The sequence below is a fragment of the Lissotriton vulgaris genome, chromosome 2_1 (assembly GCF_964263255.1).
Source record: "Lissotriton vulgaris chromosome 2_1, aLisVul1.2, whole genome shotgun sequence".
Taxonomy (NCBI): Eukaryota; Metazoa; Chordata; class Amphibia; order Caudata; family Salamandridae; genus Lissotriton; species Lissotriton vulgaris.
This window is the reverse complement of record NC_141687.1, coordinates 1,146,901,270-1,146,919,408: the sequence shown is the minus strand read 5'-3', so window position 1 is coordinate 1,146,919,408 and position 18,139 is coordinate 1,146,901,270. Positions and strand designations below refer to the sequence as shown.

Below are 18,139 nucleotides of genomic sequence, written 5' to 3'. Positions count from 1 at the left end.
ACGGCAGACTGAAGGCCTTCTGACCTTCAGAAAACTTCTCAAGATCTGGCTCTTCGAACAGTGGCAGCTCCCCCCCCCTCCCCCCCCAGCGCCTTGAGACCCTCACAGGTATGTAGTGCGCTTTACAAATGCTTTGATTGATTGGGCAAGAAAAAGTAAGCATTTTTGGACTTCTTGCTGAAATAGTCTGGAGCTTAGTACGTGTGACTGTTAGGGAGTTAATTATTCATTTAAGCATCTCTAAAATGATCTGTGAGTCCAATGATTTTGCCTCCTTGGTACTCTTCTGACTATGCTGGGCATTTCCAGTTCCTCCAATAGGCCAACGATAATATTGGCCAGGCTCACCTGGGCTGATTGAAAGAGTGACCCCTCCCCCCTTAATTCGGGGGTTAGTGTCATCCGAGCCTGTCATGGTACCTGTATGTACCCCTGTGTACCAAGTCAGCAGCCTACGTCTCTTCCATCATCTGGCTTTGGTACGGACGGCTCGTTTGTTCAGTGTGGTCTGAGGCGAATGAGGACATAAAAAATGTATTTCAATTTAAAAAAAATTATGTCATGTGTGATGTCATCTGTGATATCATGCTTGAAGACATGGGTATTTGGATTAGTTATGGTTTTATGGCTGAGGGTAGTTACTGTTTGTATATTTCAGTGTTTTAGGTTTTGTTTCTTAACGATAACCTCACTTGAACTTCCTTTTGTGTGTTTCTTTAAACATACACTAATGTGTTCTGAGGAAACGAAGCAATAATTTACCTCTAACATGTTTGATCAATTGTTGATGCTTATCGATATAACCCTGCATAGATGAGAGTTGACAGAGGGGTCTGGCTTGTGCCAAGGCCCTGCGCCCACCTTCATGAGTGGCTAAGCTCTGTTATCCATGGTAAACGGCTGCTAAGTGGGCAATAATGCCCGGTTACTCACCGGTAATAACCATTACTCCGAGTCCTGGTCTCCCCGTCCCATTCCTGAGCCCTTCCCTCCCTCCCTCGTTTGGGGTGTATGTGGGTGATTGTATGTGTTTCGGTCTGTTGTCTTTGGTATTTTCAGGATGATTCTTCCGGCACTTCCCCCTTTGTAGTCACGTGATGGTGACGTCATCCTAGGGGGAAGTGCCAACAGCTCAGCTAGGTAGGGGTTCTGTAGAGTAGACTAGCTGCTCACTTCATCAGGAATGAGACGGGGAGACAGGACGAGGAGGTAATAACAGTTTAACAACATTGTTGCTTGTGAGTTGCCGTCCTTTCCCTTCAGGACTCATTTTGTCTATCTGACACGTGAGTGCCACTCCACACTTCTGAAACTTGTCTGAAATACGAAGCAGCATCACTCCACAAGCTGACAAAATATTTTTTTTTTTTACAAAGTTATAAAGTTTTCTTGCTTCAGTTCACAAACCCTCATGCAGATCCTCAGAACTCCCACTGGTCGATAGGTGAGAGTGGTGGATTTTGCGATGAAATTCCAGTCGAGGAACTAACGGTCATAATATTCGATTGATTACTTCTTCAAAGCTGTCTGCAACATTTCTGTAGTGGAAATATCTCACAACAAATTCACCCCAAACCACAGAATCCCCGTTTTGAGTAAAGGGTTACTGTCATGCCATGTCTGGTGTGATTATGTTCAGAAATGTTTATTCTTACAAAGAGAAAACATTCTGGTTTTAGCTAAAAAGTTAGATACTAGTTATTTGTGTCCCCCTCTAGCCTCCCCTCTTTAACTTCACCCCATTTGGCCTTTCCCCCGTGAGAGTAGTGGATTGCCCTTATGGGCATGACTCCCCCCCCCCCAAAAAAAATATTTTCTGCAAATATTTTATTATAGCAATATTGATGTGTGATGTCACCAGTGGTGTCATCGATGATGTCATGAGTGCACGTTATTTAATAGTGGTATAATAAAAGTAATGCAGGCCAGCGCTATTTGCTACAATGGCCAAGCACCAATCTGAGGCAGGCAGTTTATCTGTCTGACTGCTGCTTCAAGGACACAGAGGCACCTGCTCCAGTAAACAGACAGATTGCTCATGACGGGTGAAGTCCCAGCCCTGGCCTCAGGAGCCTAACAAGCCACAGTGCCTCTCCTTTTAGTGATGTGTTGCAGTATCACCCATACAGATAGCCTCAGGCACTTGAGGCTTATGCCGCGCAGTTCCAGAGGTAGCCATCCATCTTCTTGTTATCTAACCCTTACCCATCTCATCACGGGGTAGCGTGAGGTCAGAGCCACCTGATCCATTTGCAAGATGGAAGTAGCTGACGTGAAAGAGCAAGAAGATGAAAACTGATTCCTACACAATAATCAGTGAGCCATTTTCCTGCTTCAGTGCCAGAGGTGAGGCCCATCCACCAGCAGCTGAGGAGATGTAGCCAGGAAAAAGACAAAGGGGCATATTACCAAGCTATAGCAATAATTATCGCTAAGCTTGGTTAGCGGGAATTAAAATCTCGCCGCGCTCCGACGATTTTTACCGCTGAGATACCTTGATATTATCAAGGTTTATCTCAAAAGCGGTAAAAATCGTGGGAAATGCATGAATATCGCTGTAAAATCAGCGATATTCATGCATTATGGTGACAATGCTCTTAGCCATGTTATCCACCTTCCATTGGATAACATGGCTAAGAACTGCTCTGGGCAGGCGTTAGCTTTTGGAGATATTTGCGCTTGGTGCGATTATTTCCAAAAGTTGGTAATAGGTGATAGCGATGTTAGCGACTGTTTCCAGTCGCTAACATCTTGGCACGCCCACTTTGCATGTCATTAGCGATAATTATCGCTGACATGCATAGTGGGCCCCTAAATGCCCGCTATCGCCTATTAGCTGTCCCTAACTGGTGTTAGCGACAGCTAGGTAATAGGGTGTTAAAATTATCGCCGCTTTAGCGGAAAAAAATCCTGCTAAAGCGGCGATAAGGCCCTTGGTAATATGCCCCAAAGTCTGTTAAATGTGTTTAATTTGTGTTTACGAGAGAGAGAGAGAGTGTGTGTATGTGTGTGTGTGAGAGGGAAGTGAGATTATCAGTGAGCAAATCTGAGTGAGAATGAGTTAGTGGGAATAAGTGCAACTGAATGAGAGGGACTGTGAGAATGGGAGTGAATGAGGGTAAGAGTGAGCACAAGTTTGTGGGGGAGTTAAAGACAGTGTGTATGAGGAGGTGAATGTAAGTGAGCATAAGTGAGAGTGTGTGAATAAAAGTGAAGCAGAGCACGTAATCCGGACGTTAGGGACAATGTTGGACTGAGTCAATCTGTGTGTGAGAATACGTGAGACTGAGTGAGAGTAAGAGTATGTACATACCTGTGTAAGTGACAGTGGGTTAGAATGAATTAATGAGTGTGAGTGAGTGAATGTAAGTACCTACTGAGAAGAGATAGTGTGTACTATGCACCAGTGTGTTACACCTGCAAGTCTGCTGCTGACCCTTTAATATTATTAGTAATTATTGGCATATTGGGTACCCATGTTAAAATGTTGGCGCTGGCATGTTGGAGGAAATTCTTGGCACATGGGGTGCCCATGCAAAAATGCTGCTTGTGGCATACTGGATGTAAGTCCTGGCAAAAGGGACATCGAGGGCTAAGTACTAGGGTTGACACAGAGGTTATTCTTGACATACGGGTCACCCACTGCAAAATTCTGGCCCGGGCATATTAGACTTAATTCTTGAAATAGGAACCACCTGTGCAAAAATTAAGGCAATGGCATATTTGAGGTAAATCTCTGCAGCCGTGTACATACGGAAAAATGCTGACGCTGGAGCATTAGGGGTGATGGCATAAGAACATTGGTGGAAAAATGCTGGTGGTGGCATGTTGAGTTCATTCTTGTCCTAAGGAGCACCCATGGCAAAATGCTGGTGGTGGTATACTGGTTGTAATTCTTGGTATTAGAAAGAGAAAAAACCTATAAATATTGGAAGCACTCTTGCCCGTATAGAAACAAGTAATGTTGTGGTTTGTTAATGTATTTTTGCCAGCATTTAACATAATAGTGCTTGTTTTCTCTTCTTCAAGCAAGTAGTCCAAAACTCAGAAGAAGTGGTGAGTTCTCATGCCATCATATAGAATACATATGATTCAGCCATATAGAATACAGATGAATGCGATGACACGTGTTTTGTCCAACACTGAACTTTCTTGCGACTAATTAAACAAGACGTGACACAATTGTATAATGAGGTATCTGAGACAAACATGGAGGCAGCCAAACAATAACCGATGAAGACGCAATACTACAATTTGGAGCCTCCCTTAGTAGATTACAGGTCTTTAACTGTGTTGGAGGTATAAACAAATTGGGCCTGCCATTTGAATAAGACACGTTTGTCTCGGAGTCCTCGTTATACAATTATGTCATGTCTTGGTTCTAGCAGAGGTTGCAATGGTTGGTATGGTACCCTTCTTATTGACATTGTGGCTACAGATGTCTAATATTGTGTGAGTACCAATATTCAAGCATAGGGGACTACACTGTGCATGGGGGGATGTGCAACGAGAGTACCACAGTTGCTGAGCCCTTTGTTGTATGATTGCATACAGGACTTAGGGAATCATGACAAAATTCTTTCCCTGACATTCTGGCGGACCTATATGACCTATATGTTACCCAGTATATGGGTGGCATCAATGGCAAAATTCTGTCTCAGGCTTATTGTGTGTAATTCTTGGCATAAGAGCACGCATTTCAAATACGGGGTTCCAATGACTAAATGCCCCCGGCATAATGGAGGTACTCATTGGCATGTAAGGGGCAACCACAACATATTTTTTTAATTTAATCAGGTAAGCCGCTAGGGACTATTATACTTCATTGGTTGGGAACACAATGACACTACTTGTATGTTTAATTTGAGCCTTTCCTGGCTGTTGAGCAAATGTATCTGAAAATGGTGCTTTAAAGTGCACTATTTTACCCCATTATTATGGTCTGGGTTGACAGTGCAGCTGTTGACAGGCAATCATGTGAGGATCACTAGAGAGGGCGTTGGCTCCACCCATATGTTGGGAGGCATGAGTACATGTTTTGATAGGGCAAACGTTGCTTGCTTCCATAAAAATAGTGCGTGCCCTCCACACAGCTGTCATCATTATGTTTATTTATTCAGCTGGCGGAACTACTTGAAGGTTTAGGGACACACATAACATTGTAATGCTATTAAAGTGCCTGGATAATTGTGGTGCTATTCTCGGGAAGCAGCACGGATGCGTGGAGGGAATTCCTTAACCGACCTGGATGCTGAGGTGTGACTTGAAGGTGCAACTGTTACCTGACCTTTTAACCTCGACAAATATTTGTCTACAGTTCTTTGCTTGTCCTAAGATAAGTTTCCCCTCCCCCAAATACTCATAGTAAAAGGTTGGTGCACTAGCTTGAGTTGGAGGCCAGTATTTTGCCCACCACTTTCAAAGATGAGCCACCACTGACCCTTGGATAGATCTGTAAAAAATGGGCATAACAAAACATAGCTGAATGTGCTCACTGTGTTTTAAGGTTGATGGCGATTCATCAAAGGACTCTAAAGCGTCCTTTTAATGCTAGTACATGAGAACCATAATGTGCAACAGTAAATAACGAGTGTGGAGCGAAGACAAAAAGAGCCGCGCAACCAAACTCAAGTCTGAACATGTCGTTGCAACAGGTGTTTGACACTGCGTGGGCAGGTGACTCCTCGGTGTGGGGATATGAGGCAATGCAGATGGCGCCACTTCCTGAGAATGACCTTACCTTGCCGAGAAGGCGGTAGAGGGATGATGACATCATCCTGCTGCTGTATCTAGCAACGCCAGGATCACGTGATATCAATGAGGTTATCTCACGAGGTAAACTGCTCTGACTGCACTGAAGCTAGACTTGTTTGAATAGCGCATGAATAAGTATGCTGTTCTCAGATGTCTTGTAAAACACCCGGCACGCGCATAGACCGCGTGCTTCAGGTAATTCTTGTCATATAGACAAGACAAGATGCTACTGTGGAATCTCGAGTTTACTGGGTAGTTCAGTCAGCCTCTGCACCAGTGAAGGTTTCTGGAAAAAGGGCGGCAAACTGTGCTTAATTTACGGGGCACTTACTCTTCCTCATCCGTCATTTCCCGAGAGCAAGAGAGGGAAAAAGAGAGGCAAACCCGGAAAAAAAGGGAAAAGGAAGAGAAAGACGGAAAAAAAGTCACAAAGTGGGGAAACTGGGACCTGCAGGAGCGAGATGAAGAGAGAGGGAGTGTCTGGCAGTGGATTAAAGAGGCCCAAGGTGAAACGAGGACTACGCAGCATTGGTTTTGGGCGCTATGACTTTTAGCAATGCCGTTCGCGGTCTTCCGGACAAAGCTTTGCCAGCGGTACTCATTATGTTACAAATTAAGCACTGGTGACAACCTTCCAGTCTTGGCATCTGATGTCAGTACCCAGGCCTCCATTTCAAGCTCTTAGATCATCCTCTGTCTGGAGTGAATAGTTCATCCCATCCTGTTGTATTCTGGTGCTTTACGTTGGGTCGGGCGAAGTTTCGCACAGGGTATACGACCACGTGGCAGCTCAATTAAGTTGTGACGGTGGTACTTTGTGCCTGGCAATGTACCAGGAGATATCAGAGGTCGTGTTATGGCTTTTAGGTACCTGCAGTATGGTTTAATCCTCGTTTGTTTGCTTGATGTTGGAGCCCCCCACCGCTCCCAACCCCCCTCCTCCATACACTGCGTCCACTCTCAAAAGGCGCCCACTCCCTGGGAAAATATATTTTCAAAAAGCACGACTGGCCTATTGAGCAAAATGTTTCAACGCTTTTTGCCATACAATGGAAAATGGCATTTTGGAGTTAGACCACTCTCTGACCTATAATAAGAAAAAGGCCATATAAGGGACATTTTCTTATCTGTTCTTTTTTTTCTATATTCACTGGCACTGAGCACATTATATCCTGTCATACGTTTAAACACTGAATGGAGGCAAAAGTTTGGCATTTTCGGCAAGGTAGGAACTTAAGTATTTTTATTGCACTTTACACTATGTAGAGAACAGCTCATGGCACCCTACTGCTATTACATTGAAGAACATATAACTGATAAGGATTTTATTCAATTGTCGGTTTATGTATTGTTTTAGCAGGTGTTTTATCATGGAATCCAAACAATTTTATTTAAATCATTGTTATGTATTTTCCTATGATGTTGGTAATTGTATTTACATATATATTTTTGAAATATTTATAACTTTCTGCATTTATGCTGGTATTTATTAATTAATTTATTTAAATTATTTAAATTATTACCAAATCTTCATTGGTGCCGACAATGTGTACAAGTTTGTAACATACCACCTTGTGAGCCACTATGGTAGTATTTTTTCCGTATCCATTCAATACTATTGCCACCAATCAAAATACCAGGTTTTTAGCACTTGCATTTTAAAAACCAGCCTTCCTGTTCTCCAGGCGTCATGTAATCAAGGCCTCCGTTGAGGCTGAAACGCGTCATGCTGGCTGTTGTTGCTGTTTTCACTTGAAATAAAAAAACTTCACCTGCACTCCTGGGTCTGCTGTTCGTTTTTCTCTCGGGAACGGTCCTTCAAGCATATATATATATATATATTTCACAATCTCCATACTCCTACTCTAGGAGAAAGAACGCACTCCAGACAAGGCTTCCAATAATTTATTAGTGCAAGTGCACGGAACTGTGAGTGCCTCCCTAACGCGTTTCAGTGGAATCACCTTGATCACGGGTACTGTCTGCAAAAATAAAACCAGCAGGTGAGTATTTATAACACGATTATCTTCAAATGAGTTCATCATAAGCAAAGCATTTTGGTATAATTAGATCATTAAATCTTCCATAGATCGCAATGGTTCCATAATAAAATTTGCCAGTTTGCCCATAATTCCAGCCTTCCCAAGAGCTAAAAGGGCCCCCATAAGTGCGTAAATCTGCTAAAGCGACCGCCGTCCACAATCTGCACAGGCGGTTAGGTGGCTGGTCTCATGGAGTGGTGTAGTTCCTATTCGGCTTTGGGCAAGCCGCCAACATTGTTCACAATCTCCATACTCCCACTCTCGGAGGAAGAACGCACTCCAAACAAGGCTTCCATCAATTTATTAGTGCAAGTGCAGAACACACTGTGTGCTCCCCCAATGCGTTTCCGTGGAATTACCTTGATCACGGGTACTATCTGCAAAAACTAAAACCAGCAGTTGAGTATTGATAACACGTGATTATCCTCAAATGAGTTCATCATAAGCAAAGCATTCTGGTATAATTAGTTAATTGAATTGGCCATAGATCGCAATGTTCCCATGATAACTGCATCTAAATATATATTTTTTGAGGAAAGTTTCGTGGAAATTCTCCAGACTCCGCCAAAGTTATCAGCAACACCAAAAACAATGGAAAAGCTGACTTAACTATAACTACCAGTGGCAAATTTATATATTTTATATAATATATATATATATTACATATACTATATATAGATATCGCAACAAACTGAATAGATAAAAGACTTGAAATGGGGTATAGAGTTCCTCTTGTCATACTGCAGGCTATACTCCCCATCATTGTTTACATTTCCTGCTTCTCTTGCACCATAGGGTTAAACTATCCTCAAAGCTTTCCAGCAATTCCCTCAAATCCATGGAATAACCTACTGAGAACAATTAGTTATTCCACCAAAGGTTTCATTGCTTATTCAATACCATGTTCTTAGAATTATTTTTCTATCCATCATAGCAACTGGCACCCCAGCACCTAAGGATGCATATGCTTATAGAAAGCGAAAATGTGGTCAACCTACTACACACCTACATATTCAATTTCTTTCTCTATGTGTGTTGTTGCGCATACCACAGCTTGCTATAAGTGCGTGCACACAATACCTTAGTCTACTGTTTTCATTTAGTGTTTGCTGTATGAATACCATTGCATCCCTTTTTACTTTCTTTGAAGACATTTTACATATACTTGTGCACCCAGAGATGTTTAAAAGAATGCCAGAGTGCCCATCTGCGTTTTTTCATGTTGAATGTCTAGGAAGGATATATTACACTCCTTTCTTTCTGTACAGTACCTTCTACCTCTAAGCACAAAATGGAGGATAGTTACTCTAATCCTTATGGCTGCCCTCCCAGTATCAGTGTTATATAATCGGTGTCACCATATTATTTTGTATATACTTTCATTACCAGATCCCTCATCGTAATTGGACTATAGATATATTATATGAAAGGACCTGTTGAACCTTGCTGGCAACTGAATGGCACAGATATTCGTTATAAAGCCTTTTTAAATAACCACTCAATGCCAACCAGACAGGTCTGCCGAAACAAATAGATCTGCCACAAATTGGTGTTGACTGGAGGACTCTAACATACTCTACACTGCATGTCCCAAATAGTCAAATACTCTGAGCAGTGACATCCTATAATCGTAAAATGGATGACCAAAATGCGGTCCATTTTGGCAAATCACTTCAGTTTCTATCTCATAATGATAATCAAGTCAAGTCAAGGAATCTTTATTCGATGATTAAAAATCACCATAAAAGCACATACATAGTTACATGAATAAAAAGTCATTAAACATTTTCAAGATCCTGATACAAAAATATTAATGTTAACATGGGACACAAGCGAAGAAAAAATACAACACTTTAAAAAAAAAAGTAAAATCAGGAACACATCATTCATCTCCCCTAGTTAGCCTTAAACGGACCGCTACTTTGATAAAATTCATTATACAACACAGTGTTAAAGGGTCCGATGCTTTTTGTAAAAAGACTAATGCCTCCCTGGCATGTTCCAGTTTAGCTTGTTTTAAAATTTTTACAAGAAATCTGCGCCTGGGCATTGAAAAAAAAGGGCAGAGTAAAACAAAGTGAAGGGAATCCTGCGGAGACCTATTGTCGCAGCCGCAGGATCCCTTCTGTTCAATTGATGTTGCAAACCCTGCTGGTGAAGCCAACATAAATGGGAGTAGGTTCAGCCTAAAACAGCACATTAAGAATCTGTCCTGTGCATTGTGCATAAGGTACAAATATGGCTCCATTCCCTCAACGCTCTTCACCAGGTTGTGGGCCCTCACTGTCTTTTTAAGCCCTTCAGCCTCAGCTCTACGTTGACATTTCAGCTCTAGGAAGATTTTCTTTACTTGCATCTTGTGCTGGGCTACAATTGTTGCAGGGTTAGTGAAGAGATTCCCAAAGCCTAATTCCTCTATGGTGTTCTTTACATAATTGAGCCAGGGAATTCGCATACATTTGTCCCTCCCTAAACAATCCGATAAAATTTCTCTGCTTAGAGACGCATCAGGATTAACCCAGATTTTTAACCAGGCCACAATTGGCCTGAGTTTTACCAAATCATCTAGGTGTGGCCTCCCTAATTCCCTGTGTACTATGAAGCCAGCAGTACTTGGGGGTACCCTCAGGATGGATTTTAGGTATTTGTTTTCCTCCCGTTGGATTCTTGTGGTGTTAACAAAGCCCCATACTTCTGCCCCATAAATTACTTTAGAGCATGATATGGAGCTATACAGGTTCATCACCTGTTCCGGGCTCCATCTACCTAACCTCCTGCCGTAGCTTGCTATTGCCCCATTAGAAGCGATCATTTTACTGCAACACTCCTCCACCAGGGAGTTAAACTGTAAGGGGCCATCAAAAGTTACACCTAAATAAGGAAACGTTTTAACCTCTTCTACTATGTGACTTCCTATTGTGTAAGTGAATTTAGAAGGAGTGTTTTTACCAGCCAGGAGCACATAGGATTTGCCCAGGTTAACAGAGAGATCTAGGGCACCCATGAACTTAACAAATCCGTCAATCAAGATTTGTAAGCTCCTGGGTGTGCGTCCAATCAGGACCGCTTCATCTGCGTAAAGCAGAACAGGAATATGACGCGACCCCACCCTTGGGCAATCTGCCTTTAAACCTAACAGATACTGCTCCAGATTGTTAATATAAAGGGAGAACAAAAAAGGGGCGAGAATGCAGCCTTGCCGGACTCCACTCATGCAGGGAAAAGAGTCGGTCAGCCCCCCCTCCCTGTTAAATCGAACCCTAGCCGTGGTGTCACTATGCAGTTCCCTAAGTATGTTGATTAGGCCACTCTCTATCCCCATACGAGACATCATGTCCCACAGTTTCTCCCTGTTGACGTGATCAAATGCCGCTGCCAAGTCCATGAATCCCATGTAGATCGATTCATCACTGGCCATGGTGTATTTGGCAGTCAGCATGTAAAGGTTCAGGCATTGATCACTGGTGGATCTCCCTGTCCTAAATCCGTATTGAGTGTCCGAGAAGATGTTATTTTCTTCGGTCCACTCGGACAGTCTGTTGAGGATCGCCCTACCTAGGAGTTTAGCCGATACATCAATCAGGGAGATAGGACGATAGCACTTGGGGTCGTCCCTATTGCCCTTCCTAAAAATCGGCACAATTATAGCTTTGGACCAGGACGGTGGCAGACCACAGGTGATGGCAGTGTTTATGACCCTGGTCATTAAGGGGGCCCAGAGTTCTATGCTGCTCAGAAACAGGTCGGGGGGATTCCGTCAGGGCCAGGGGCTTTGTTTTTGGTCAGACCCTCTATCCCAGCAGTGATCTCCTTGATAGTGAATACAACAGTTGAAGCCTGAGTTGGGATTTCAGGTGGCTCTACGGGAGTACCGGGCTCATGATTATACAGACCCCTATAGTGAGTGACCCACTGTTCTGGAAGGATGTTAGACCCTATCTCCGGGGTGTCGTTTTCCTGGAAAGTGGGTTTGTTGATGATTCTCCAAAAACCCGCTAAATCTTTTCTTTCCCCTGCTTCTCTTAGGTCTGCCCACGCTTCTCCCTGCAGAGCGAGTTTCCTCCTCTTGGTCTCTTTCTTATAATTCTCCCTGCACGCCTTGATTTTTTGGGGGTCCCTTGGTTTAAATTTAAGGCTGCTTTTAAGCTCCCTCAATGCTTTTGAACAATCTTTATCGAACCATTGAGGGTTGCCATGGTTCCTTGTGGGCGCACTAGTTGTTAATAAACCATCAATCAGATTGGCAATCTGACTGAATGCTTCCAGTAGCCTTGGTCCATGGACTTCTGTGTCTAAACAGTCATTAATGGCAGATTTACCAGCATCCACCAGGGCCTTATAAAACTTTTCCCCATCTATTTTGGACCACTTTAATCTCCTGCCTTGATCTGTTACCCTCTCCGTGATTGTGCGATGGTCTCTACTTTTTGAACCCACCCTATACATCAGCTCCAAAACAAGTGAGTTATGGTCGCTGAAACTGCTCCATTCTATCCCTACACTAATTATCTTATTTAGCAGGGATCTTGAGACCAGGATGTAGTCTATAACGGATGAGCATCCTCTGCCCTTGAATGTGGGTGGGAGTGTACCATCCTTCTGTGTGCCTATCATATTAATAGTATGCTCAAGGTCATACTTGAGCCGGAGCATACTGAAAGCTGACCCTGTCGACGTATGGGAGAAATGCAGCCCCTTCTCCATGGGGCATTGGGACCAGTCTGTATTTGTTGGGACCAATGCCGGACAAAGGTGGCAATTAAAGTCTCCCATGACCAGCAGCGCATATGACTGCCCCTTTTTTTGGACTGTTATTTCCAGACCCAGCCTATAATCCAATTCAGCTACAAGTGAGGTGTGGTCTCCAGCGATCTCATTGTTATAGATATTAAAAACAGTGAATCTTAGCCCCTTCCCGGTGAACCGAACTGCTTGAATCCCTTGGGAATTCCAATCTGGGGAAGACCAACTGCCCGGGAGGTCTAAATCTATGTAAATGGATAGTCCTCCCATGGCTCTCCCTGATCTAGATTTTTGCGCGGGTACAAAGAAACACTTATACCCCTGCAAGTGAAAATTGTTCTCTGGGGCCCATGTCTCCTGCAGGCTGATTACATGGAATTTTCTGATATAATCAAGCCACTCTTTGTTGTTAAATTTGGCTGCCAAACCTGCTATGTTCCAAGAAATCATTCTCAGTTCCTCACAACTCTGCTCTGTTCCCCCTTGAGGCCCCATTTGTATCTCAATCTCTAACCCTTGTATGTCCAGCCCACGTCTCCCTCCTATACTTTCAATATCTATAACCCTGGACCCATCTAACACGGACTTCCCGACCCAGCTAGATGAAGTTTGCTGTGCCAAAGGACTTTGCTGCTCCGACTCCTCTGCTAAGGCCCCTTTTTTCCCATCTCCTAAAGGGACAGTATCCGTTTGTCAATCAACCCCCTCAAGGCCGTTCAAGCAATCGAACCAGTTGAAAGTGTGAAAGGGTGGCTCTGGGCGGCTAAATAGTGGCCTGGGGTTAAATTCATAATGTCTTCCCCTCCGACCAACCCTCGTCCAGTTATCATAGGTTTGAGACGGGTGTACAGGGGCAGGGATAGGGGGAAAGAAGAAAGACACATGAAGGGTTTGAATAGTTGATTCCCGTGATCTATTCTTTCCTTGACATATGTGAGAGACAGTTCCAGCATCCCTGAAGCTCACCAATATACAATCCCCTATTATGGATTTCTGTGTTCTCCCCACCCAGGGCACCCTTCTAACCATTATGATTTCATTGTTTAGATACACGGGAGGGGTCTGTTCACGTTTAGCCACTTGATTACCCTGCTTTTTAAGGAGCAAAAGTCCTCAGCTTCCCCCGCTTCAAGTGGGGGGACTCCCGCCATGACTACCGTATAATCATTTGCCTCTGGAAGTAGATTAGGCCTACGTGGCCTGGGGGGAGGCTTCATTAAAGGTGTTGGAGCAGCACTGTCTGCAGGTTGTGCTAGAGGGGCAGGGTCTACGGGGGGAGCGGACCTATTGGAATTAAGTGACTTGGTTGGTACAGAGTTAGTCCTTGGGGGTTGTGGAGGGGCCTCGGCATTCGCAGCCTGTGGGGGGGCTGAGCTCACTGCACTATTTGGGGGCTGCTGGGGAACCGTAGGAGTGGAAATGAACTCCGGAGATCTTCCCTGGAGGCCAGACAGGGTTTTCATGCTGCTTAATGTAGCCTCCAGGATAGTAAGTCTGATATCAACCTTTTTGATGCTCTCGCTGATTGGTAGTAGTAACGACCTGAGCAGAAATTCCAGGTTACCTAGCGGGACAACAGAGAGGGGGACATATTATTTCCTGTGTCTTTTATCAGAGCGGGAGCAATGGCAGCCTGTACAGTGGGTTTGGGGTGTACTTCATCCACTGATTTCTCAGTCGGTGGGGGGAGTTTTGATGTCCTCCCAAACTCAGAGGGAGGAATTTTTGATTTGTTTTTACCCTGAGCACCCCTCGACTTCCTCCTACGTTTGTTTGGGGGGGGCCCATGTGCTCCTTGTGCAGCGGCTGGCTTGGGTTTGGCTTTCCTAGCTTTGGAGGCTGGGGGGTTGAGAAATTAAGTCAATGGTCACCCTGCTTGGACTTGGGCTGATGGCTGGGGTTGAACTCATAGGTGGGACTAATGGGGTGTTGGTGCAATCCCTCAGCAGGAGGGGGACATCGTCTATAGAGGTCGGCTCTTCACTGAGTGAGGTAGAATGTTCACCAAGGGGCCTGTGTTTCAGGTTATCTATAGAGCATCTCCGCTTTGCCCTGAGCCGGATTAAGGTGCTCTCCTTATCCCCATCTCCCACGGCCCGGGGAAAGTAGTTATCTAGGGTCCTGTTTTTAACCCCTCCCTGCTTCATGGGGGTACCCTCCCTTGCCGGAGAAGGCATTTCTACTTAAGTGAGATGGTAGTGTATGGAGAGCTATATCAGGTGATAAGACCAGAACTCAGGTATCTAACGCAAGAGGGTACGCCCAGCCCAGCCTACTCCGGCCTATGACGGCCTTAGACGGTCCCGCCCTTGTCCCGGGCTTCTCCCGGGACGCTCCCGCGCAGCGGGGATGACAAACGCAATTTATGGGAGGAGGGGTAAAAGGGGGCGTGTCCAAACAGGGAGAGCTGCCCAGGTGACTCGGGCAGGTCAGCAACAGCAGGGACTCCTGGGAACCGGAGTCCAGTTGCCAACACACTCGCAGCCCTGCAACACTTACGCCCACAGCAATCCTTTCTGTCTCCTGCACCCAAAAGTCAAGGTCCACGAAGCGGGACCCGCGGAGCGGGTCCGGCGAGGAGCAGCGTTTTTCAAGCTGTAAGCACACGAGGCTTCACAGCGCAAGTGCGCTACACCAGCAGCAAGGGTCCAAATCCCATCAGGCAAGGCAGTAGAAAGACGAATCATATAAAGGAGGACTGTAATGAACTTCTCTGATTTCCCCTCATTCTTTATTGACAGCTCTGTTACTTGTCAAGGACCCTTAAGATCCCAGAGTTGACAAACACCTGCAAAAGACAGCGCAGAAAATCAGATTGAGAACTTAAAATCTAAACTACTAGCTTTATAAAGGGCTAATCAGAGCTGCCAACATTACACATCTAAAAAATAAACATCTATGTGTCAAAAGTCCACATCCATCATTCAGGTAAGCACTGGGCTCCATGACATGATAACCACAACTCTGTGAATATCACACATGATATGCAAACACTTCCCACCTAAACTCACAGCAAAGACAACATCCTTTCAACCACACAACCTCACTGTGAGGCAAGCACTTTAGCACCCTAGAAACGGGTAGTCAATGCTATACAAATACCATAATACAATGCAATATAGTTAAGACTAGAACCTGATCTTTAAGAGAGACTGGAAATTCAGAAAATCTCATAATTTACCATGAGGTTAGTCCACCTCTGGCATCCCTTATTCTTCAACGAGGATTCACAGGATACATAGGAAGCAGAAGGTCTCCCCAGCATGCTTTTCAGAGCGCTCGCTCCCGCCCTTGGCTCGACCTCATTTCTCTCTTCGGAAATTTGCATTAGCCTGTGACACATCCAGCGATGACTCACTCCCAGGCGCAGTTAATAATTCACAGCAGACCCACAGCTCAGTTCTCACACACCTGCAGAGTGCTGCAGGCATCTCCAAATCTAGCTGTGGACAAGGATCCACCTGGGATGAGCATCAGCACAACATCCCTTGTGATTCATCAACCGCATCTTGACCAAAGCCACCATACTTGTATCCAACTCATCTCAGTGCAGGGTAAGTGCGTGAGCCTAACAGACTCCCAGTTTGGGAGATGGGAGGTCATTTACTGTTTGACAAATGTGAGTACCACTGTTGCTAAGATATAATTGTTTAGGTTTAATGGACCTCAGACACAATCCATGCTGGAACTTGTAGTATATTGTTTGTGGATCAAGGGTTAGTTTTACCAGATGATCATTTAGAGAGCAAAAATAAATGTGATTAATGTCGCTGCTTGAATTAGTCTGAAATACTGGTAATTACTTTAGGTGCGTCTCATGGCACTTTTTGGCTCATCTGTCATTTTCCATACCGGGTTGTAACATGGCTAATTCAGTCTTTGCCCCACTCCAAAAGATCTCTCCCCTAAGCATGTTAATATTGGTTCATCACCAATTGACATATTAAATTTACTTATAAGTCCCTAGTAAAGTGGTAATACAAGTACAGAGGGCCTGTAAATTAAATACTAATAGTGGGCTTGCACCACTGGTTGCACCACCCACTTCAGTAGCTCATTAGCCATGTCTCAACCCTGCCATTGCAGAGCCTGTGTGTGTTGTTTACACTGCTATGTTGGACTGGCAAAATAAACCATTTTACCAGACCCAAACGTTCCCTTTTTTAGGCATACAAGTCACTCCTAAGATCGGTCCATGAAAACCCAGAGGACACTTTACAATGTATTTATAAGGCAGGATCTGTACCTAAATGTTTTAAATGTCCTGGTAGTGAATAACTCTAAAAATCGTTTTTCAGTACTGCAAGGCCTATCTCTCTCATATAATAACATTGGGATTACCTTATTACATTTAATACGTGAAATTTGGAAGAGATAAACCCTTCTAGTCTGGTGTCTCTGGAACCACAATTTAAAATCCAAACTTATAGGGAAGTCAAATTTTAAATTACTATTCTAAAAATGCCACTTTTAGAAAGTTGACATTTTCTTACTTTAGCCATTTGGTGCCTGTAGCTTGTCTCTGATCACATGACTGGGAGTAATTGGCAGTTGGTCTTTGTGTATTCCTCCTAGACAGTCACACACAATGGAAGCTTAGGTGTGCCTCAATGGGCCATCTCTGGCTGGATGGGAGGAAGGAGCTGGACACAGCCTCACTTAAACCTAAATAGTCTGTCTCGTGTGAACACACACAAAGGGCTGCGTTCCCCCTGTGGTGAGTCTGGAGCCAGGACAGTAAGGGAGGACATCTGCACACTTCAAAGGTATATCTTTGAAGTCTCCCCCTTCAAAGCTACCACTGGGTATAAGTACTGGGCATCAGACACCACCACATCAGTACACTTCTGGCCATATGGCTACTCTGCCAGGAAGAGGGGCTGCTGGGCTGCTGAAGGACTGCCACTCTGCTGGACTGCACTCTGGTGGACCCCTGCTTAGCTGTGCTGATCTGGTGCCCTCTTGCCTGGGCGAGAAAGACTGGTATTGCATCACTTTGAGCCCAGAACACAGAGTGACTCCAAGGGCTAGCTGGCAAGCCTTCTAATATGAAGCCTCTGGGATATAACAGGCTTCCAACCCCTGCACCTGGACTCTGCCATCTCTGAGTCCAGGGCCGAACTGGGAACCCACAGCCGCCCTGGTAAATTATGTCAGACCAGCCCCTGTACAAGGCTTGGAAGGGGGGTTCTGTCTCCAAGAAATTTTGGAAAACAATTACAACAATGCCTTTCATGATTGTTTTAAAAAACAAAATTTAAATAAAAGGCATTGTCATTTGCAATCCCAATAGCTCAAACTCTGGTAAATGCGAGACCTATTGCATTGCAAATGCTTGTTATACAGTGCTTGCAAACAAAGATTGTGGCTGCTTTGTAGCGTGTAAATACCAGATGTTACAATTACTGAACTCAATGACACTTGTTTTATCTGATCTAGAAGTAAAAAAACTCAGAAGCTACCCTGTTCATACTAGCGTGAACCTCTGCAGCAAGCGCGCTAACCCTCGGAGCTGGCAGAGTGAGCACGTCAAAGAATCAGGGGAAGACAGGCCTAGGTTTGGGTGCCACTGTGGTCTGTGGATATCTACAGACGGGCAC

At 44.5% G+C, this 18,139-nt stretch overlaps 1 protein-coding gene across 2 annotated transcripts in view; it reads left to right on the top strand.

The window, feature by feature from the left end:
• Window positions 1–18,139, top strand: part of LOC147731726 (cAMP-dependent protein kinase inhibitor alpha-like) — a 390,144-nt gene that overhangs the window by 298,726 nt on the left and 73,279 nt on the right. Inside the window, exon 1 of one of the 2 annotated variants that reach the window (XM_086958796.1) lies at window positions 15,960–16,093. The exons of the other annotated variant lie outside the window; for it this stretch is intronic. The gene's annotated coding sequence lies outside the window, so the exon portion shown is untranslated. Of the gene's footprint in view, window positions 1–15,959; window positions 16,094–18,139 lie in introns of those variants that run through there. 2 annotated transcript variants of the gene reach the window in all.